General features: G+C 40.2%; 2 protein-coding genes across 3 annotated transcripts in view; both read right to left on the reverse strand.

Moving 5' to 3' along the window:
* The window catches only part of PRRG1 (proline rich and Gla domain 1), a 118,821-nt gene extending 109,014 nt beyond the window's left edge, over nucleotides 1–9,807 (reverse strand). Inside the window, exon 1 of one of the 2 annotated variants that reach the window (XM_027963618.2) lies at nucleotides 9,722–9,807. The gene's annotated coding sequence lies outside the window, so the exon portion shown is untranslated. Of the gene's footprint in view, nucleotides 1–2,485 lie in introns of both variants that reach the window. The other variant, XM_060408369.1, reaches the window with a different exon arrangement.
* The window catches only part of LOC121818384 (transcription factor E2F6-like), a 68,879-nt gene extending 59,072 nt beyond the window's left edge, over nucleotides 1–9,807 (reverse strand). The window contains exon 1 of the mRNA XM_060408368.1: nucleotides 9,722–9,807. The gene's annotated coding sequence lies outside the window, so the exon portion shown is untranslated. The remainder of the gene's footprint in view (nucleotides 1–9,721) is intronic.
* Nucleotides 9,808–23,596: the final 13,789 nt, after the last annotated feature.

Raw genomic sequence — 23,596 nt, forward strand, 5'->3', positions numbered from 1 at the left:
ATTATCTGTCAAAAGAGAAGGAGAAATAAAGATTTGCTCAGACAGGCAAAAACTAAGGCAACCTTTTGCTAGTAGATCTACCTGACAAGATTTGTTAAAAGTTCTTCAGAGAAAAGGAAAATAATATATGTCAGAAATAAGGAGCTACATAAAGAAATGAAGAGCATCAAAAAATGAATAACTAGAAGTAATATAAAAACTTTTTCCTCATTCTTAACTGATCTAAAAGATTACAATTTGCTCAAACTACTAGCAACAATACATTCAGTTATAAATACTTACATATATGCTTATGTATAAATGAAATGAATAACAATAATACAAGGAATAGGAGGGAGGAATTTGGAATATTTTGTTATTATACAGTACTTTTATTACCTATGAAGTGATACAGTATTATTTGAAAGTGGAATTGGATTAGTTGGAAATGTGTATTTAGCAAATGCTATGGCAACCATTAAAAAACTTTTTTTTTTAAGTTTACTGATACTCTAACAAATAAGAGAAAAGGGAACCATATAAAGTGTCACTTTAGACACAGGAGAGGTGTGAAAGACAAAAACGGAACAAAGAACAACAAATAGAAAGCAGTAGGTAGGTATTAATCCAACTATATCAATAATCCTTTTAAAACATCAATGATCTAAATATAACAATGAAAAGACAGATTGTCAGAGTGGATGAAATAATAAAACCCAAATATATATTGTCTACAAGAAACACATTTTACATAGAAAGACATACATAGATGAAAAGTAAAGGCATGGAGAAATATACCATGCTAGTAATTAATCAAAGAAAGTAGAAACAGCTATATCAATTTCTGACAGAGCTACTCCAGGGCAAGGAAAGTTGTCAGAGATAAGAGGATAATATCATAACACAATGACAAAGGGGGTCAATTCTTCAAGAAGACATAACATTCCTTAATGTATGCACATAACAACAAAGTGTTAAAATATATGAGGCAAAACCTGTCAGAACTGCAAGGAAAAACAGATCAATCTCCTATTATTACAGACTTCAACACTCCTCTAACTGAACTGGACAGATTCAGCAGGCAGAAATTTAGTAACTCTATAGTACCACCAATCAATTGGATATAACTGATATCTAAAGACGACTTCATCCAACAACAGAATTCCCATTTTTCTCTAGCTTGATGGAATATGCACCAAAATAAACCACGTTCTGGGACATAAAATGCAACCTTAGCAAATTTAAAAGAATAGAAATCATACACTGTCTGCTCTCAGACCACAATGGAATTACACCAGAAATCAGTAAGATAACTGCAAAATCCCCAAACACATGATGATTAAACAACTCACTCTAAACAACACATGAACTCTCAAAGTTTAAAATATTTTGAACTATATGAAAATAAAACTTACCAAATACTATGGAATGCAGTGAAAGCAGTGCTTAGAGGAAAATTTTATAGCAATGAATGAATACATTTAAGGTTCTTTACTGCTACCACCACCTGGGAAGCCCATTTAAAGAAAAAAAGCTCTAAAAATCAACAATCTAAGCTTCTACCATAAAAGTCAGAAAGTGCAAATTAAATTCAAAGAAGCAAAAGAAGAGAAATAATAAAAATTAGAGCAGATATCACAATGAAACTGAAAAGGAGGAATGAATAGAGAAAATAAAACCAAAACCTGACTCTTTGAAAGGATATTTTTTAATTAATAATCCTCTAGCCAAGCTAAGGAAAAAAAAAAGAGAGACAAACTACAGTACTTGAAATAAAAGCCACCATTATAGATTGCATGGAGACATTAAAAGGTTAATAAAAGATTATTATGAACAAATCCATTAAACCAATTCCTTGAAAGAGTCAACCTGTCAAAACTCATACAAGAAGAAATAGACAATATGAATATATATTATACATTAAAGAAATAGAATCAATAATTAATAACCTTTCAAAAAGGAAAGCAACAGGCTCAGACTTACCTGTGAATTCTATCAAACCCTTAAGGAGAAACTATACCATTTTCTACAGTCTCTTCCAGAAGATAGAAACCAAACCAAGGGAATACTTCCTAACTTATGAAGCCAGAATTACCCTAATATCAAAACCAGACAAAGACATTACAGGAAAAGAAAACTACTGACTAGTACCTCTCATGAACATACCTGCAAAAACCCTCAACAAAATACTAGCAAATCAAATGCAGCGATGTATAAAAAGAATTACAAACCATAATCAAGTGAGATTTATTCCAGTTATGCAATGCTGATTCAATATTTGAAGATCAATTAATGTAATCCATCACATCAACAGGCAAAAGAAGAAAAATAACATGAACGTATCAGCAGACGCAGAGAAAGGATTTCTCAGAAAATGAGAAGTAGAGGTGAACTTCCTCAACTTGTTAAGAATATCTACAAAAACCTACAGCTTAACACCATACTTAATAGGGAGAAATACAAAGCTTTCCAGCTAAAGGAACAAGGCAATAATGTCTCCTCTTACCACTCTTTTCCAAGTTATGTGTGTGTGTGCTAAGTCCTGTCCAACACTTTTGTGACCCCATGGACTGTCGCCCACCAGGCTCCTCTTGTCCATGGGATTGCCTAGCCAAGAATACTGGAGTGGGTAGCCACTCCCTTCTCCAGGGGATCTTCCTGACCCAGGGATCAAACTTGCATCTTCTGCATTGGCAGGTGGCTTCTTTAGCACTAGCGCCACCTGGGAATTCCTTCCCAAGTTACACAGATTGATAAGTAAGAAATCAAACTTTTTTCACAGATGGCATTATTGACAATGTAGAAAACCCCAGAGAATCAACAACAAAGACTCCTGGAGCTAACAAGCAATGATAGCAAAGTTGCAAGACACAAGATTAATGTGCAAAAGTTACTCAATTCCCTAAACACAGTAATAAATAAGTGGAATTGGAAATTTAAAATATATTACCATTTATATTAGCACCCCCCCAAAATGAATTACTTATATATAAATCTAAAACAGTTTGTTCAAAATCCATTATGAGGAAAATTCCTCATATTTGTGACCAAAGACATCAAAGGAGAACTAAATAAATGGAGAATTATTCCACATTCATGGAAATACAGATTCAATAGTGCCAAGATGTCAGTTCTTCCCAAGATGATCAATAGGTTCAACACAATCTCTATCAAAATCTAGCAAGGTATTTTGTGGATATCAACAAACTTATTCCAAAATTTATATGGAGAGCCAAGGGACCTAAAAGAGTCAACTTAATACTGAAGAACAAAGCTGGAGGACTATTTTCTACTCAGTTTTGTTGTGAACCTAAAATGCTCTAAAAACAGTTCATTAATTTTTTTTTTTTTAAGGAGTGATTCCTTCTCTTTCCTTGTAACGATCTGCTCTATTCCCAGAGCTTCCTCTCCACTCATGCCACTCTCCTGAATTCCACCTGGACAGCAAAAAGTCTTCTCAGACTCAGCATGCCTAGTACTGAATGCTTGCTCTTTCTTCTCTCAAATTTCCTTCTCCAACAATCTTCCATATCTCACTAAGTATCTACTCCACTGTTCTAGTTGCTCAGACCAAAACCCTTGGCATCATCCTTGACTCTCATCCTTTGTCATATTCCCCTTCCAATTCCACTTCCAATAAGTGAGCAGAAAATCTGGTCACTTATCATACCTTTAGCATTATATTTCTTTGGTTCAAGTCACCCCAACCTCTCCTCCAACTGGTCTCTACTGTTCTTGCTCCCCTTGCAATTCTATATTCCACAAAGCACTCAGATTGATCCTTATGAAACAGAAATCAGATCACATCATTTCACTCTCAAAATCTCCCATGGCTTTTCCTCTCACTCAATAGCCTTACAATATCCTCTCAAAATGAGTGGAATAGCCCTACCCTCCAACATATCTTCTTACTTATGTGACCCTGTTTCTTATTATTCACTCCCACTCATTCATGCTATTCTTGTCACAAGGACTGTTTTGTGATTCCTAGCAAAAACGTCTCAAAAAGGTACCACCTCAGGACCTCTATACTTGCTGTTCTCTATTCCCAGAAAGCTCTTCCTCCAAATAAGTAGTTTTCTCATCTCTTAAAACTCTTTGCTGACACTGTCTTCCCTGATCACTGCCCTCCAAAAGACTCTATTCATACACTGATGAATATCTATAGATGCTCCACTATTCACTTTTCCTACTTTGTATTTCTCTAAAGAAAGGAACACTGTAACTCTACTCACATATACATATACACATGTATATATATATATACACACACACAGAGTGTACAAACACCCACATTTTACTTATTTATGTTTATTTTCTTCCTCCCTCAAATAGGATGTTAGCTCCTTGAGGACAGAAATGTCCAGTAAAATACAAATATTTTATTCAATGCTATATCCTAAGTGCTTAGAATAACACCTGGCAATTGAGAGGCACACAAACATTTGTTGAATAATAATCATATACTTATGTCAGTCTTAGGGCAAGGGCTGGGGCAATGGGGTTATGACAGAGCATGCCTGAACTTAACTTCAAAAAATTCTTCTAAATGAAAAAAAGGTGGAAAAAAACACAATTGTGCAACCATAAGAGGTAGCTGGAGTCCTGAACTTTAGTAACCAGCATTACTAAACTTGAAAAATCCATAGAGTTCATGGCCTATTTAAGTTCCACTGAAAAGTAGTGTGCAAACAAACCTCCCTTACAGAGTGTTCCTTCAACTTCTCCCCTCTCTACATTTAGATTTACTTTTCTTAACTCATTCTTTCCCCCTCTATTCTCTTGGTGCCCGATTCTAGTCCCTCCTGCTCTCTGGATCCAGTTCTCTGTTTTATCAATTATATCTCCTTAGCATTTCACCTTCAAACATTCCAGTAGGCTTTTCACCCCTTTCACAATACACTTTTCTTGATCCCTTAAAATTCTCAAACTCCAGTTTTTTTTCTTCCCTTCTTCCTTCATCAACAATTTAAAAATATATTTTTTTTCACTGCTTCTACTTCCTGACCAGCATTATTCAAAGAAGTGGTTCTTAACTAGAGTGTACATAAAACCCTCCTGGAATTTTTTCATGCCCAGGTTCCACACTCTGAAATTCTGACTTGATCAGTTTGCACTGGGGAGACACTTTAGACAACACACTAAACCTAAGTGTGTTGGTGAAAACAGCTCCCTAACAGAGTCTAATGCACACCCCCATATTAAGAACCATTATCTCAAAGACCTGCCATATGTTGTTTTTCTTTTTTTCTGGCCATAATAACATTAATATTCTACCAATTGAGGAGTATAATTAAATCAACTCTTGTACCTGACACACATGAGAAACAAATAAAAGGGCTCCAATCAGAACACAAATCCAACTGTGTTCTCTCAGCTTTATCCTTTCTGAACTTTCCAAGGCATCCGATAGCACCAATTTTAAGCATGCTCCTCTCTTCAATAACATCTTGGTCTTTTTGTTTTGGTCTCCCCTCCCCTCTTCCAATCTGTTTTAATGCCATCTAAATCAGTGCCACTCAATGTGGATCCGAGGGTAGGCAGCAACACCATCATTTGGAAACTTACAAGACGTGAATATTCCTCAGGCCACATTCCACCCATCAGAAACTCGAGGGATGGGGTCCAGAAATCAATTCATTCTTGTGATTATTAGGCACGCTGATGTGTGCAAACCAGGGTGCTAAGCCACCTGTTTTTAGAAATATGGGAGGAATCTATTCACAGGACTGAAGTGTGAATGAAGCGACATGTCAACACATTTCATATTTTGAAGTTAACTGCTACTGAAATTACATAGTTGTCATCAGTGTTTGTTTAGTCGCTCAGTCATGTCAGACTCTTTGTGACCCCATGGACTGTAGCCCACAAGACTCCTCTGTCCATGGGGATTCTCCAGGCAAGAATATTGGAGTGGGTGGTCATGCCCTCCTCCAGGGGATCTTCCCAATGCAGGGATTAAACCCAGATCTCCCACACTGCAGGCAGATTCTTCATCGTCTGAGCCACCAGGGAAGCCCATGGTGGGCTTAAGTAGGTGTCCTAAGAAATGGCAATTACAAATAATTGTAGCTACCGTGTTCCGGGCAATTAGCATGTGCTAGATACTTTGATAAACTGTTAACACACCTGATCTCACTTATCAGGTGTTGTAATCATCTTTACAGGTAAGGACACTGACACTTTGAAAAAGACGTTTAAACTCTTGCCTCCAAATTTGACACCACTGACCGCCATATCACTGTCTCCTGCAAATATTCAGAAAGAAAGAGTCTTAAACAGAACCCTAAGAAGAAGACTCAGTGGAAGTGACTGAGGTTGACTGGTCAAAGAATCAGAGGAGAAACCAGAAATAGGGAAGGAAGTCTAGGAAGCAGAAAGCCTTAATCACAGTGGTTGGGAAATTTTTTTCAGTAGTCTACAGACCACAAAGGATGTAGAACTTTTTTTTTTTTTGAAGTTTTATGGAGGCTACTCATTCTGAGTCCCAAGTTTCACTGACAAAACCAGACACTAACTTGGAGTGTTTTGGCAGGGGCGGGGGGGCAGGGAGGGGATAATGGTTAATATTATTTATATATATTTATATTTAAAGTGACATGAAGAAAAAAAGTTTTTACATTTAGGTGGACAGGGGATAAATTAAATGAGGGGAGAAAACTTAGAAATGTACTAAGAGCCAGAATAGGTGTTCTACCTTTTCTTAAAAAAACTTTTCATTAAGCTTTATCTTATTTTAAAAAAGAAGAAGAAGAAAAAAAAAAAAAATATATATATATATATTGGAGTGCAGCTGATTAACAATGTTGTGATGGTTCCAGGTGGCCAGCAAAGGGACTCAGCCATACATATACATGTATCTGTTCTCCCCCAAACTCCCCTCCCATCCAGGTTGCCAACCAAGCAAGATTCTGACTCATTTTTAAAACTAAAGTATCAATTTTATTCACTTATAAACTGAGTAACCATTTGCTCATGATATTCTCTCCAATGGGAATGCCAGCTGTTGGGGTGAGGAGCTTGAATTGTAATGAGCAAAAGGAAGATAATTTGTTATGAGCTAAAGGTGACTGGAAGGCCAGGGATGCTGGTGGAGTTAAAGGGAACTTGCTGGCAGAAAAGTCAGGCCAAGTCTACTGAGGGCACTGTGCTGTGAAGAGACTCCCTAGCCAAATGTTTAAGTCACCTTATGATTTAGGAGGAGTATAATACAACTGATTAGTCTAACTGGTCTAATCGGTTATAGCTTCTTTAGTTACATTACCCTCCAGAAGATGCCATCTGGTCAGCCCGATCTGCTTACAAATTTCCTAAATTCCAGTGGCACTCTACTTGTGTCTTTCTACAAATGATTAATCATTTTGCGTTGACTTTTCGCTTGTTTTGGAGTCAGAAATCAACCTTTAAAAAAATAATCAGCCTTTTTCTGATGTCTACTTCGCCTATATATATACACAAAGCTTTTACACCTTTTTAAGAAGAGTATATAAGTGAAAGTCACTCAGTCGTGTCCAACTCTTTGCGATCCCATGGACTATACAGTCCATGGAATTCTCCAGGCCAGAATACTGGAGTGGGTAGCCTTTCCCTTCTCCAGGGCATCTTCCCAACCCAGGGATCTCCACAGATTAATACATGGGAACATATTTCCGTGTTTATTACTTATCCATATTCTAAATAATGGTGTTCAAACACTATAATTTCAGCATTCTGAATTTCTTCTATTACCTCGAGCCTTATGTGATGTGAATTACTATCTTTCTAATAGCACTTATTAACATCTAACTGTAAGTGCATTTACTAGGCACTGAGTATATACCCAGCAGTCCTAGGTACTGGGATAACACAGAAGACTGAGGTTCCAGTAACAAGAGAAAAAAGGCCAGTAGTGTCAGCTTGACAGAAAAGGAGGTGATTAATACATTCTGAGTGCATATGTGTTCAGTCGTGTCCAACACTATGAGACCCCCATGGACTAGAGCCCACCAGGCTCCCTGTCCATGGGATTTTCCAGGCAAGAATACCAGAGTGGATTGCCATTTCCTCCTCCAGGGGATCTTCTCCATCCAGGGATCTAACCCGCATCTCCTGCATGACAGGTGGTTTGTTTGTTTGTTTTTACCACTGAGCCACCTGGGAAACCCAATACATTCTGAAAGATTTGGCCAGTTTTTTCCAAGTAGTGAACCGGGCTGAGTCTGAAAGGATAAATAGAAGTTCATCAGGCACTGGAAAAGGGATGTATCCCTAATACTTCTCTCCCCAAATTTGGTAATGTTAGTGGCATTTGAAAAAGAAAGAGTAAAATGACAATAATGCAAGAAGAAATCTTCCACTTTATGATCTGGGGGTTGGGACTGTGCCTTTAAACACATTTCAGATCTGAAAGTAAATGTTTATAAAACAGTATTCACAAGAGGGGAAAGGGGTGGAGGAGGAAGAAGTTCAGTTTGTTTTATTGTATTAAGTTAAACAAATGAGTAAAAATATCAACATCTACACTTGGGAACACATATAACTACTTTCCATAAAAACCCTATGCGTGAAAATGAAAGCCTCAGAACCTTATCCTAAATTACAAGAGTCGCCCTGGTGTTTTATATCCCCAATGTAATTTTGCGTGCGCACGCGCACACACACACGCACACAAATCCATCCTTAATTGAAACAATCAACCACGCCCTAACCAGCTTCCACTTACCCTGACTTTCACACCTCCACATCCTTCAAAGTTTGGCTGAATTTATACTAGGACTATCTCAAGGCATTAATTTAGCTCTAAGTTTTGACACACCACCTCTTCATCCTTCCTTTCAATTATTTCCTTTTAAATTCCATTAGTTTCCCATTTCTCCTTAAGGGACACTTAGAAATACATCAACAGCACAATTACAAAACCAATGGCTGCAGCCAGTCTGAACACACACACTAATTTCCACTCACATCCCTCTCGAGGCTGTTTCTACCAATAATCAAAATCAGTGGACCAGAAAGGAGGAAAAAGCTGAGGCAGGAGGATTGTTGCCTTCTACTCCCCCCATGTCTGCCCCCCACTTTCGCTCCCCCGTCCCCCAAGGCTGCACCGAGACCTTGTGTGCTCCCCCCTCCACCGACTCGCCCCTGCTGTCACCCGCCACTGCCTAGAAAACAGTCCTAGTCTTTGTTAAAATGTCCATGAGCACAATGTACCAGAAGACGGACACATTCCCGGGGGCGGGGTGAAGAAAGTCACACGAGTGCCACGCCCTCCTTGGCACAAACCTGGGGCGACAGCCCACCTCCTCCAAATCCTCTCCCCCCGCGATGAGGAATGTTCCTGGCAACTCTGCACTCCAGGACGGCAGAGCGGGGGAAGGGATGGGCCCGGGACGCCCGCCGCTCAGGGGCACTAAGCGGGGGCTACTAAACTTGAAGCTGGGACACCCTCCAGAGCCCTTGGCGAGCCTCCCGGTCCTGCCAAGCCTGAGTCCAGACTTTCAGCCTCCGGAGCCCTTTCCTTCAATTTCTCCTCTTCCACATATCCTCGCCCGCTCCTGCCACCAGGCACTCTTGCTCCCCACGCAGCTGGAGCCGGACACCCTCCGGCAGCGCGGCCAATCCCGCTGCCGCACGTCTGGCAGGTTTTTCCTCGCGGGACTGACGGCTATCCCGGCCGTCACCCGCACACACTCCAATCCCTTTCGGGACTCCCGGCCGGAACCACGTTCTGCGGCTGCGAGCCCAGCGTGCCCACCACACTCACCGCGCACCCCGCGCCGCTACTCCGCACTCTGCCTGCCGCCAACGGCGCCTGCGCGCTTCCACCTCCGCCGAGCCGGGTGGGAGCCTGGAGCCAGGAGCCGACGGGAAGGGCTGTGGGAAGCGGCGGAGGCGGGGCCCGGGAGGAGTTAGGAGAGGCAGGGCGGGGCCAGGCAGGTTGGGAAACCGAGGGGCGGGGCCCGCTGCCGGGGTATGGAAGACCTAAGGCTTGGGGCACTGGGTTAGAGCTTTCCAGTCTTGAGATCTGTTTATAAATAACACTGGCATGAGAAGTCATCAAGGACCCTGGGTGCACCCCATGCACACTCACACTCCAGAAAGCCCAGCTCGGCCCGGGGCCAAGCTAGCCACCCCAGGCGTCAGCACGCTTCTCCCAGGAACCAATCTGGGTCCTCATTACCCTTTCACCTTTTCACATGCCTGGCTCCCCACACGTTATTCCGCCCACTGGCCTCTCGCCTCTTCGTGCAAGGTCCTTGGCGCTCCAAAGGCGAGCCACATGGAAATTTCTCACCCACAGACTGTCTGTGCAGGGCACCCTAGTTAACACGTCTATGCTGTGTGAGGCCAGAACACGGCTGGTGACTTTCCAACCATTACCCACTGTTACAGTGCAGCCCTTTCCCAGAGAACAAACTCTTTTGCTGTTCTGGCCTTTTGCTGACAACGTCTGCTCTTTCTTTAAAAAAAAAAAAAAAAAAAAAGAACGAACGAACAAAAAGTCTTAAACAAACCTACCCAAATATCTTGGGAAGAAGAACACATGTCAAATAAGACCCATCTCTGACCCTGCTTCTTTAGGGAGCCACTTCAGAATTTGAGCCTTCTTAAAAGCCCCTCTGAGAAACAGGAATATTCAGCGTGTGTAGCCCTGTGAATTTTGCTCTACTGGCTTCAGGTTTTTCTGGCAGTTAGCATTTTAAGAAGCCTAACTTGATTATTATTCCATGCTGCATGCGTGCTTAGTTTTTAAGTTCTATGCTTTTCTGTTTAAAACCTGGTCGGCTGTGGTATTTCACGTGCTTTCAGATCAGTTATTAAAATAAACATACCTGAGCGGAATCCAAGTGAATTGGCCTGTGGGCCTGAAGTGACTTACTCCAAATTACTTTTCTTCTCTTTACTTGAGTTATGATGGAACTGAGAAACAACTGGCTATTAAGAAAAACAGAATTGCCACAGGGCCAAAGCAATAGTCCTTCACACCAAGTATTTTGACTGAAAAGGGAAAGGAACATTTTTGGTAAGAGACCGGTCATTGCCCTTAGAGATCTGAATATCCTGAATTTCTTTCCATTAACCTTTGTGGTTCTTCTGTTTGTATATTTTTATAAGCCAGACTATCTGAACTCATTTCTGTTTTGCATGTGTCAAATAAGCATATGGGGATTTCAGTGAGGACAGACTGCAAGAGGGTATGTATATTGGTAAGTGTAGACACAGACTCTATAGACTGGATAATCTGTAACTGCCTGGAAGTAGGAATTTGTCCTAGTCATTTCACTGGTAGAATGTTTCACATACAGAAGGTGCTAAAAGAAAAAAAAAACACTAACCCTGTATTGAGAAAGATAATTTTTACATCTTTAATAGATGCATATGTTTGTTCACTTTCATTTGATTACTGGATTTTTTATTTTACGTCCAATTGATCTGAATATTTTGATTGGATGCAGAGTTTCAGGGAACACTAAGGAGAGATAAGAAGGCCTTGTTAAATGAACAATGCAAACAAATGGAGGAAAACAATAGAAGGAGAAAGACTAGAAATTTCTTCAAGAAAATTGGAGGTATCAACGCAACATTTTATGCAAGGATGGGCATGATAAAGAATAGAAGCAGTGAGGACCTAGGAGAAACAGAAGATACTAAGAAGAGGTGGCAAGAATACATAGAAGAACTGTACAAAAAAATGTCTTAATGACTTGGAAAACCATGATGGTGTGGTCACTTACCTAGAGCCAGACATCCTGGAGTATGAAGTCAAGTGGGCCTTAGGGAGCATTACTACCAACAAAGCCACTGGAGGTGATGGAATTCCAGCTGAACTATTTAAAACCCTAAAAGATGACACTATTAAACTGCTGCACTCAATATGTCAGCAAATTTGGAAAATAGCAGTGGTCACAGGACTGGAAAATATCAGATTTCATTCCAATCCTAAAGAAGAGCAACACCAAAAAGTGCTCAAATTACTGTACAATTGTGCTCATTTCATATGCTAGCAAGGTTATGCTCAAAATCCTTCTAACTAGGCTTCAGCAGTAAGTGAACTAAGAACTTCCAGATGTACAAGCTGGGTTTCGAAGAGGCAGAAGAACCAGAGATCAAATTGACAACATTCGTTGGATCATGGAGAAGGCAAGGGACTTCAAGAAATACATCTACTTCTGCTTCACTAACTACACTAAAACCTCTAAATGTGTGGATCACAAAAAACTGGGGAAAATTGTCAAAGAGATGAGAGTACCAGACCACCTTACCTGTCTCTTGAGAAACCAGTATGCAGGTCAGGAAGCAACAGTTAGAACCAGACATGGAACAACAGACTGGTTCAAAACTGGGAAAGGAATATGTCAAGGTTGTATATTGTCACTCTGCTTATTTAAGTTATATGCAGAGTACATCATGAGAAATGCTGGGCTGGAGGAAGCACAAGCTGGAATCAAGATTGCCAGGAGAAATATCAACAACCTCAGATATGCTGATGACACCACCCTTATGGCAGAAAGTGAAGAGGAACTAAAGAGCCTTTTTTTTGAAGGTGATAGAGGAGAGTGGAAGCATTGGCTTAAAACTAAACATTCAAAAAACTAGGATCATGGCATCTGGTCCCATCACTTCATGGCAAAGAGAAGGGGGAAAAGTGGAAAGAGTGATAGATTTCATTTTCTTGGGCTCCAAAATCAATGCAGGTGGTGACTGCAGCCATGAAATTAAGACACTTGCTCCTTGAAAGGAAAGCTATGACAAACCTGACAGCATATTAAAAAGCAGAGACATCACTTTGCCAACAAAGATGCATATAGTCAAAGTTATGGTTTTTCCAGTGGTCATGCACAGATGTGAGAGTTGGACCATAAAGAAGGCTGAGTGCCAAAGAATTGATGTTGTCAAACCGTGGTGCTGGAGAAGACTCTTGAGAGTCCTTTGGACAGCAAAGAGATCAAACCAATCAATCCTAAAGGAATTAACCCTGAATACTCATTGGAAGGACTGATGCTGAAGCTGAAGCTCCAATACTTTGACCACCTGATGAAGAGCAGACTCACTGGCAAAGACCCTGATGCTGGGAAGGATTGAAGGCAAAAAGAAGGGGACGTCAGAGGATGAGATGGTTAGACTCAATGGACATGAATTTGAGCAATTCCAGGAGATAGTGAAGTTGAGAGGAGCCTGGCATGCTGCAATCCATGGGGTTGCAAAGGGTCGGACATGTCTTAGCACTGAACAACTATAATTGGTAATTTCGTATTTATTAGCTTTAATTTTTAATTTATTTAATATTTAATATTTAATTATTTAATATTTAATTTATTTACTTCTGCTTCACTAACTACACTAAAACCGCTAAATGTGTGGATCACAATAAACTGTGGAAAATTCTGAAAGAGATGGGAATACCAGACCACCTGATCTGCCTCTTGAGAAATCTGTATGCAGGTCAGGAAGCAACAGTTAGAACTGGACATGGAACAACAGACTGGTTCCAAATAGGAAAAGGAGTACGTCAAGGCTGTATATTGTCACCCTGCTTATTTAACTTCTATGCAGAGTACATCATGAGAAAGGCTGGACTGGAAGAAACACAAGCTGGAATCAAGATTGCCGGGAGAAATATCAATAACCTCAGATATGCAGATAACACCACCCTTATGGCAGAAAGTGAAGAGGAACTAAAAAGCCTCTTGATGAAAGTGAAAGAGGAGAGCGAAAAAGTTGGCCTAAAGCTCAACATTCAGAAAACGAAGATCATGGCATCTGGTCCCATCACTTCATGGGAAATAGATGGGGAAACTGGAAGCAGTGTCAGACTTTATTTATTGGGGCTCCAAAATCACTGCAGATGGTGTTTGCAGCCATGAAATTAAAAGACGCTTACTCCTTGGAAGAAAAGTTATGACCAACCTAGAGAGCATATTCAAAAGCAGAGACATTACTTTGCCGACTAAGGTCCATCTAGTCAAGGCTATGGTTTTTCCTGTGGTGACGTGTGGATGTGCGAGTTGGACTGTGAAGAAGGCTGAGCACCGAAGAATTGATGCTTTTGAACTGTGGTGTTGGAGAAGACTCTTGAGAGCCCCTTGGACTGCAAGGAGATCCAACCAGTCCATTCTGAAGGAGATCAGCCCTGGGATTTCTTTGGAAGGAATGATGCTAAAGCTGAAACTCCAGTACTTTGGCCACCTCATGCGAAGAGTTGACTCATTGGAAAAGACTCTGATGCTGGGAGGGATTGGGGGCAGGAGGAGAAGGGGACGACCGAGGATGAGATGGCTGGATGGCATCACAGACTTGATGGACGTGAGTCTGAGTGAACTCCGGGAGATGGTGATGAACAGGGAGGCCTGGCGTGCTGCGATTCATGGGGTCGCAAAGAGTCAGACACGACTTAGTGACTGAACTGAACTGAACTGTCAATACTAGAAGAAAAGTTAAAATAATTATTATACATATAAGTTATATTTCATATTCTTTTATTCCCCAGGCTAATTGTCTAGTTTCTGATTAAACAGAATGAGGACTACACAAAAGGTATTCACAGACCCTGATCTTCATGCCAAAGAGCAAGATCTGTGATGAGAATTTGACTAGGGTGTGGTCACCCAGGACTATGCCTTAGGGCACCAGCATTTCTTTAGAGGCTGAAAAATTATTAATACCTTTTTAAAAAACAGCACCCTTTCAAAGAGCTAATGCCACCGATTCTGACATTCATTCCTCCCTGCCAGTCTCTCTAACCACCTCCCCACAAAATGAATAATTACAGCTAATATTTGTTGAGTACTTGCATGCTGGCCACAGTGCTATGTTCTTTACATATTTATTCCATGTAATCATCACTTCTACCTATTACATTTTGGTTCTATTATTACTCCTGTTTTGCAAATAGCAAACCCAAGGCTAGGAAAGGTTAAGCACTGTACCCAAGATCATGGCTGCTAAGGGTCAAGGACTAGATTAGAATCTAGTAAGTGTCAGATCTTAATTCACTCAGCTCTGAGAGTTTAAGTATCTTCACCTACATATAGAATGGAGTTGGGACTAGAATTCAAGTCTTCGGAAACCTCATTTTGTGCTCTTGCTTCTAAATCACAATTATCTCTTTTAAGGCTCAGAGTTATGACTCTTAATCTGAGACATTGGAATTCTGAAATCTTTTACTCAAACAAACATCCTGCTTTCAGATGGAAAAATCAATGCAATGTTCAAGTGATTTTGTACCTGCCCTATATTTAGTCTGAATGTTTGTTGGTCATTTTGCCTTCAGCTCTAACATGTCTTTAGTTTCATCATAATCTGAGTTGATTTTCCTAAATCCATCATCACTGGGAAAAGAGGGACCAAGTCTCTTTTTATCCTTGTGAAGAAGCCCAAGGATAAGGACTTTTTTAAGTCCTACCTTAATAAATATTATCTTCTCTGGTGGCTCAGAGGTTAAAGTGTCTGCCTCCAATGCAGGAGACTCGGGTTTAATCCCTGAGTCGGGAAGATCCCCTAGAGAAGGAAATGGTAACCCACTCCAGTATTCTTGCCTGGAGAATCCCATGGACAGAGAAGCCTGATAGGCTACAGTCTATGGAGTTGCAAAGAGTCAGGCACGACTGAGCGAGTTCACTTACTTACTTACTTGCTTCAGTTCAGTTCAGTTCAGTTCAGTCACTCAGTCGTGTCCGACTCCTTGCAACCCTGTGAATCGCAGCATGCCAGGCCTCCCTGTCCATCACCAACTCCCGGAGTTCACTCAGACTCACGTCCATCAAGTCAGTGATGCCATCCAGCCATCTCATCCTCGGCCGTCCCCTTCTCCTCCTGCCCCCTATCCCTCCCAGCATCAGAGTCTTTTCCAATGAGTCAACACTTCGCATGAGGTGGCCAAAGTACTGGAGTTTCAGCTTTAGCATCATTCCTTCCAAAAGAAATCCCAGGGCTGATCTCCTTCAGAATGGACTGGTTGGATCTCCTTGCAGTCCAAGGGACTCTCAAGAGTCTTCTCCAACACGACAGTTCAAAAGCATCAATTCTTCGGCGCTCAGCCTTCTTCACAGTCCAACTCTCACATCCATACATGACCACTGGAAAAACCATAGCCTTGACTAGATGGACCTTAGTCGGCAAAGTCATGTCTCTGCTTTTGAATATGCTCTCTAGGTTGGTCATAACTTTTCTTCCAAGGAGTAAGCGTCTTCTAATTTCGTGGCTGCAATCACCATCCGCGGTGTTTTCCCTACTTTCTTCAATTTAAGTCTGAATTTGGTAATAAGGAGTTCATGATCTGAGCCACAGTCAGCTCCTGGTCTTGTTTTTGTTGACTGTATAGAGCTTCTCCATCTTTGGCTGCAAAGAATATAATCAATCTGATTTCAGTGTTGACCATCTGGTGATGTCCATGTGTAGAGTCTTCTCTTGTGTTGTTGGAAGAGGGTGTTTGCTATGACAAGTGCATTTTCTTGTTCTTCAGTTACTATATCATGTCTGACTCTGCGACCCCATGGACTGCAGCATCCCAGACTTCCCTGTCTTTCACTATCTCCTGGAGTTTGCTCAAACTCATGTCCATTGAGTTGGCGATACCATCCAACCATCTCATCCTCTGTCACCCCCTTCTCTTCCTGCCCTCAATTTTCCCCAGCATCAAGGTATTTTCCATAATAAATATTATTGTACAATATTTACTTCCTTCCTATTAATCTTCCCTTTTGATCAATAGCTGCAGACTTTTCCTAATCTGACCCTCAAAATAGAGAACATTTTCCCCCCAATAATCAAAATTTCCATATAAGACATTTTGAGAAAAGCCCAATTCCTAGTTACTAGAACATTTAGATGATTCTATCAACATCTTCCTGAGATCCCACTGCCTTCCTCACTTCAGTCCACTATAGTCAAACCAGAAGTAGTTATTAAGTTATTGTGATCTTGAATAAGAAAAAGGAAATTCTGATTATTTTGCTGGGAGGTAGTAGTAAATTTCCCTCATTTCTGGTTGGATAGACCCTTTGGGTGGCCCAGGGCAACACAATAGGCTAGGTCTCAGGAGAGTTCTGACACCATTTACTTCAATATGACTTTTTAAGGTAAGATAACAAGAAAGATGCAACATTGAAATGTTTGAAAGTAGGTGCAAAGCAAATCCTGCACCAGCTACAGAGGGCAACCTCAGTATGGAAAGACCTTGGCCCTTATTTTATAAGATGAATGTTGCATGAGCTAGGGCATACAGGATGCCATGGATGACAGGCACATTACTATTTAAGATTAATTTTTAAAAAAAGTATGGAAGGTGGCTTCCCTAGTGGTAAAGAATCTGCCTGCCAATGCAGGAGACACGGGTTTGATTCCTGGTTAGGGAAGATCCCACATGCCGAGGGGCAACTAAGCCTGTTTATCACAACTACTGAGCCTGTGCACTAGAGCCCAGGAGCCGCAACTACTGAAGCCCACACACCCTAGAGCTTGTCTCTGCAACAAGAGAAGCTACTGCAATGAGAAGGCCATGCATTGCAACTAGAGGGTAGCCCCTGCTCACTCCAACTAGAGAAAAGCCTGCACAGCAACCAAGACCCAGCTCACCCAAAAATAAATAATAAAATATATATTTTTATAAGTATGGAAGGAAAGACTGAGTGGAGCAATACTTATATGTCATGGGAATTTTGCATCTCTATAGGATTTGGGTCTTATTTTTGTGTTTTTAAGCTAATAAGTTATAGTAAAATAAACCAACTTGTAGGAGAATCCCTCATTAAAAGCAATTAGGATTGGAATTGGTTTAATAATTGGAAAGTTGGCTAAAATGGAAAATTGAAAATGTCATTTTAACATAAAACTATATGTACATTTATTTATCAGTCTTTTGACCTAAAGCCCAGGAATCTTCTTTGAGCATGGTTCCATCAATAGATGGTCCAGTTTTTTTAGATCTCCTGTATCATTTGTCTAGTGGTTCCTTTCATCCCCTTCCTCATATCCCTCCAACCTCTTGGTTCCATTGTTGTATTCCATCTTTGATTGCCAAAGCTCCCTCCATCTCCCTCTCATAAGAACTCTTGTGATTACATTTAGGACATTAGTTGCTCAGTTCTGTCTGATTCTTTGTGACCCCATGGACTGTAGCCCACTGGCTGCTCTGTCCATGGGATTTTCCAGGCAAGAATACTGGAATGGGTTGTCGTTTCCTTCTCCAGGGGCTCTTCCCCAGTGATTGAACTCAGGTCTCCTGCATTGCAGGCAGATTCTTTACCCTCTGAACTACTAGGGAAACCTGTGATTACATTTAAGACTCAGTTAAATAATTCAGAGGATTCCTAGGTGGTGTGAGTAGTAATGAACCCACCTGCCAATGGAGAAGGTGTTAGAGACCTCGATTGGATGCCTGGGTTGAGAAGATCCCCTGGAGGAGGGCATGGCAGCCCACTCCAGTATTCTTGCCTGGAGAATCCCTTGGACAGAGGAGCCTGGTGGGCTGCAGTCCATGGGGTCACAAAGAGTCAGACATGACTTAGCACACAAGTAAATGATGCAGGCTAATTTTCCCTCCTCAAGATAATCAATCTGCAAAGATCCTTTCACTATGTTAGATAATATATTCACGGGTTCCAGGGACTGGGATGTGAATATCTTCAGGGTTCATTATTCAGTCTATCACACATGGCTTAATTAGAAACTAAAGAACAAATTTCCCAAAGTAAACTGAAAAACTAATCGGGTCAATGTTTTCAACAGGGGTGCCTAGAATGCCTAAGCTGTGAGGAACTAAACAGTAATTTAACTTTTAATAGCAATTTAAGAAGTTTGGTAATGGAAGATTCTTAGATTGAACTTGGGAACTTGTAGCGTACATGGCTCGTTTCTTTTAAAAACAAAACCTATTTAAAACTTGAGAAAAAAAATCCCTCTTCTGCTTTCCTCTTGCCTTCCTTTGCTCTTCTTCCACTCTCCATTCTTCACTTTCTTTCCTGTTACATGCCTCTATAAATTATTTCATGAGTCTATAAGTTCTTGAGCTTTTGTAGTCATTGCTGCTTCTGCTGCTGCTAAATTGCTTCAGTCGTATTCAACTCTGTGCAATCCCATAGACGGCAGCCCACAAGAATCCCTGGGGTTCTCCAGGCAAGAACACTGGAGTGGGTTGCCATTTCCTCCTCCAATGCATGAAAGTGAAAAGTGAAAGTGAAGTCACTCAGTCATGTCTGACTCTTAGCGACCCCATGGACTGAAGCCTACCAGCCTCCTCTATCCATGGGATTTTCCAGGCAAGAGTACTGGAGTAGGGTGCCATTGCCTTCTTTGTTTATAGTCATTTCTTATTCAATTTTGAGTTCAGCAAGAAACAAAACCTCAGCATGATTTTTTCTGTTATTAATCCTAAATGCAAGAGCAGTAGTTATTTGAAAAAGAGATGCATATAAAATATATAATCAAAATAAATATAAATGGAATAATTTCTTTTTTTTTTTTTTTTTTGCATCCAGTGAAGAATTTGCCAGATTGCTCTTTTCAAACTTGGGACATAAATTAATTAGTTTTGCCTCATCCTGTTTGTTTGTTTTAGTGTTTAAATATTCTTGATTTATTTTTTAATTTATCCTGTTTGTTTCTGAAGCACATTGGCTACTCTGAAGTCCCAAGATAAGGCTTTTAGTGCTAATGTTATTAGTCTTCTGTGTGACAATTTTTCTATATTGAGGACTTATGAGCTACCTCTGGCATTTATTCTTTTGAGAAACTAGCATTTAAGAGGTTTTTCTTGATCTAAGAGATTTGGTTTGCGGCTCATCACTTCTTTTCTTTTCCTTAAAAATGGTAAAACTATACCTTCCTAAGTGAATGATGCAAAGAAATAGAGGAAAACAACAGAATGGGAAAAACAAGAGATCTCTTCAAGAAAATTAGAAACCAAGGGAACAGTTCATGCAAAGATGGGCACAATAAAGGACAGAAATGGTATGGACTTAACACAAGCAGAAGATATTAAGAAGAGGTGGCAAGAATACACAGAAGAACTATACAAGAAAGATCTTCATGACCTGGATCACCACGATGGTGTGATCACTCACCTAGAGTCACACATCCTGGAGTGCAAAGTCAAGCGGGCCTTAGGAAGAATCACTATGAACAAAGCTGGTGGAGGTGATGGATTAGCAGTTGAGCTATTTCAAATCCTAAAATATGATGCTGTGAAAGTGCTACACTCAATATGACAGCAAATTTGGAAAATGCAGCAGCGGCCAGAAGACTGGAAAAGGTCAGTTTTCATTCCAATCCCAAAGAAGGGCAGTGCCAAAGAATGTTCAGACTACCGCACAATTGCACTCATTTCACATACTAGCAAAGAAATGCTCAAAATCCTTCAAGCTAGGCTTCAACAGTATGTGAACTGAGAACTTTCAGATATACAAGCTGGATTTAGAAAAGGCAGAGGAACCAGAGATCAAACTGTCAACATCTGTTGGATCAACGAAAAAGCAAGATAATTCCTGAAAAACATCTACTTCTGTTTCATTGATTAGGTTAAAGCCTTTGACCGTGTGGATCAGAACAAACTGTGGAAAATTCTTCAAGAGTTGAGAATACCAGTCCACCTGACCTGCCTCATGAGAAATCTGTATACAGGTCAAGAAGCAACATTTAGAACCAGACATGGAACAACGGACTGGTTCCAAATTGGGAAACAAATATATCAAGACTGTATATTGTCACCCTGCTTATTTAACTATTATGCAGAATACATCATGCCAAATGCCAGGCTGAATGAAGCACAAGCCAGAATCAAGATTGCTGGGAGAAATATCAATAATCTCAGATATGCAGATGATACCACCCTTATGACAGAAAGTGAAGAGGAACTAAAGAGCCCCTTGATGAAAGTGAAAGAGGAGAGTGAAAAAGTTGGCTTAAAACTCAACATTAAAAAAGTGAAGATCGTGGCATTTGGTCCCATCACTTCATGGCAAATAGATGGGGAGACAATGGAATCAGTGGCAGACTTTATTTTCTTGGGCTCCAAAATCACTGCTGATGGTGACTGCAGCCATAAAAGTAAAGGACGCTTGCTCTTTGGAAGAAAAGCTATGACAAACATAGACAGTATATTAAAAAGTAGAGACATTAGTTTGCTGACAAACATCCATCTAGTCAAAGCTATGGTTTTTCCAGTAGTCATGTACGGATGTGAGAGTTGGACCATAAAGAAAGCTGAGGGCCAAAGAATTGATGCTTTTGAACTGCGGTGTTGGAGAAGACTCTTGGGAGTCTCTTGGACTGCAAGGAGATCAAACCAGTCAATCCTAAAGGAAATCAATCCTGAATATTCTTTAGAAGGACTGATGCTAAAGTTCTAATACTTTGGTCACCTGATGTGAAGAGCTGACTCATTAGAAAAGAACCTGATGCTGGGAAAGATTGAAGGTGGGAGTAGAAGGGGACGACAGAGGATGTGATGGTTGGATGGCATCACCGACTGAATGGACATGAGTTTGAGCAAACTCCGGGAGATGGTAAAGAACAGGGAAACCTGGCATACTGCAGTCCTTGGCGTTGCAAAGGATTGGACACGACTGAGCCATTGAAGAACAACAACAATACTTTTATAACATTTATACTCTATAAGGGAACAAAATCAGCCACACCAAAATGTGTCTCTTTGATGTGTGGATTATTTCAAGCTGAAAACAATCAAGGTCTAAAAGATTCAGAATCATCTTTGAGCTTACACCTCACTGCATGAAAAAATTTAGACAGAAGTCCCATTCTCAAAGTAGAGCTACCACTGCTGCTGCTGCTGCTGCTGCTAAGTCACTTCAGTCGTGTCAGAGATATGTAAAGAACGTGGGCTAGATGTACTAGGGAAACACAGCAGGGTCTAGAGATCAGGGTCCACTCTGTGTCCCATGGTCTCTGTGTGGCCCAGCAAACATTTGGTTAGCAAATATTTGCTTTTCCATCTCTGTGTGAATTGCCTACCTCCTCTTTGAAGTCCCAAACCACCACCCCTACTTCTTTAGCTAAAGATGGTATTGAAGGTGAGGGTTTCAGCCATTTTGGCAAGTTACTGAATTTTGCTGGGTTTCTTCCCTGTCTACATGTTATTAAACTTTTGTTTGATTTTCTGCTGTTAATCTGTCTGATATCAGTTTAACTCTTAGACCATCCAGGAGAACTTAGAAGGATAGAGGAAAAAAAAAATTTCCTCCCTGACTCCTTTTCATTCATTTAGTTGTTTTATGCTCTTCTAATATCAATGTCTCAAATCTCCCATTCTCTCCATTTCTACAGACTGCCTCCTCAGCTAACCAGCTGTTCACGATTCTGTAGTGGATTTGCTCTCTCTCTACTTCAAAATATCATCAAGTTTTCAGTGTATAAACTTTCTAAATTATAAACAATTATTGAATGATAGGACTGTGAGTATTTTTTCTTTTTCTTTTGATCTTTTGGGGGATTTTTCATATACTTTATATTGTATAAATTCTAGAAAACATGATATGTAATATATTAATATAGAATAATATATTACTGTATTATAATATATAATTCTAGAAATAATATATACCATTATAATATATACTATAACATATTCTAAAATGATATTAAAATAATATTGTATTTTATTAAAATAAGTTCTTGATAAAATTATTATGACAGATATGGGCTCTTTTGGAAAATAGTTTCTGATCATTTCTGCACAAAAATACTGTCCTGTGTCCAGAAATTGCCATTTTCCTGTATCTTGTTTTTTTCCTCTCTTTCTACTTCTCTCCCTCTCTGTATATATGTATGAAAGGAGTTTTAAAAAACTAAGTGTTTTAAACATTAACTAGTAAAACTGAGGAAAGAGGTTAAAGTTTGTTACAATAATAAAACAAAACCCACCAGATAAATGATGAAAGATCAGCTAAGATATTCCAAGGTTAAAAAAGATTAAAACCCAACTGTAACAATAAAATAATTCACTCATGGTAAGTCCAAAATCTGATGGAGGGAATATTTTTGAGGGGAGAATGAACAAACGATAGAGAACTTTTCAAGCTTTGGGATTCCTAAATGGATTATATATAGGCCACTCCTGCATGTTAGGGCAGGGAGCCCCAAGAGAGAAAGGTCAAAGCCAAGTCCACTAGCCAAGCCTCCTTGGGGTTGAAGGACAATAAGCATGAAGGTAGCCCCAGACGCACCCCCTCAATGGTAACTTCCCAGTGCTCCTACCCTCCATATACGCTGTAAATTACCTTCTTGTACATAAAAGCTATTAATACATATACTGAATCAACAACTACAGACTCTATTATCTTATAATATAGAGTAGGTTGCTAAGACTACTGATTAATGGGAGCAGAAAGAACATCTTATAAAAACACTCCCTCAAATATCTATAAAGATATTATTTTTTATTGTTAAGTAGGTCTCTTTGCTTTTTTTGGATCAGTTGCAGAAATACTTTTTTGAGGTAGTCTTGATCCCATCGATACTCTTGTGATATGCAAGAAGTAGCAACTCTTCCCCCTATTAAGAAGAGAAATGTGGACTAAAAATTATCTTTCTTCCCCTTGTGTGTGTGTGTTAGTTGCTCAGTTGTGTCTGACTCTTTGCGACCCCATGGACCATGACCTGCCAGACTCCTCTGTCCGTGGGATTC

This window comes from Ovis aries, chromosome X, assembly GCF_016772045.2.
Source record: "Ovis aries strain OAR_USU_Benz2616 breed Rambouillet chromosome X, ARS-UI_Ramb_v3.0, whole genome shotgun sequence".
In the NCBI taxonomy this organism is placed as follows: Eukaryota; Metazoa; Chordata; class Mammalia; order Artiodactyla; family Bovidae; genus Ovis; species Ovis aries.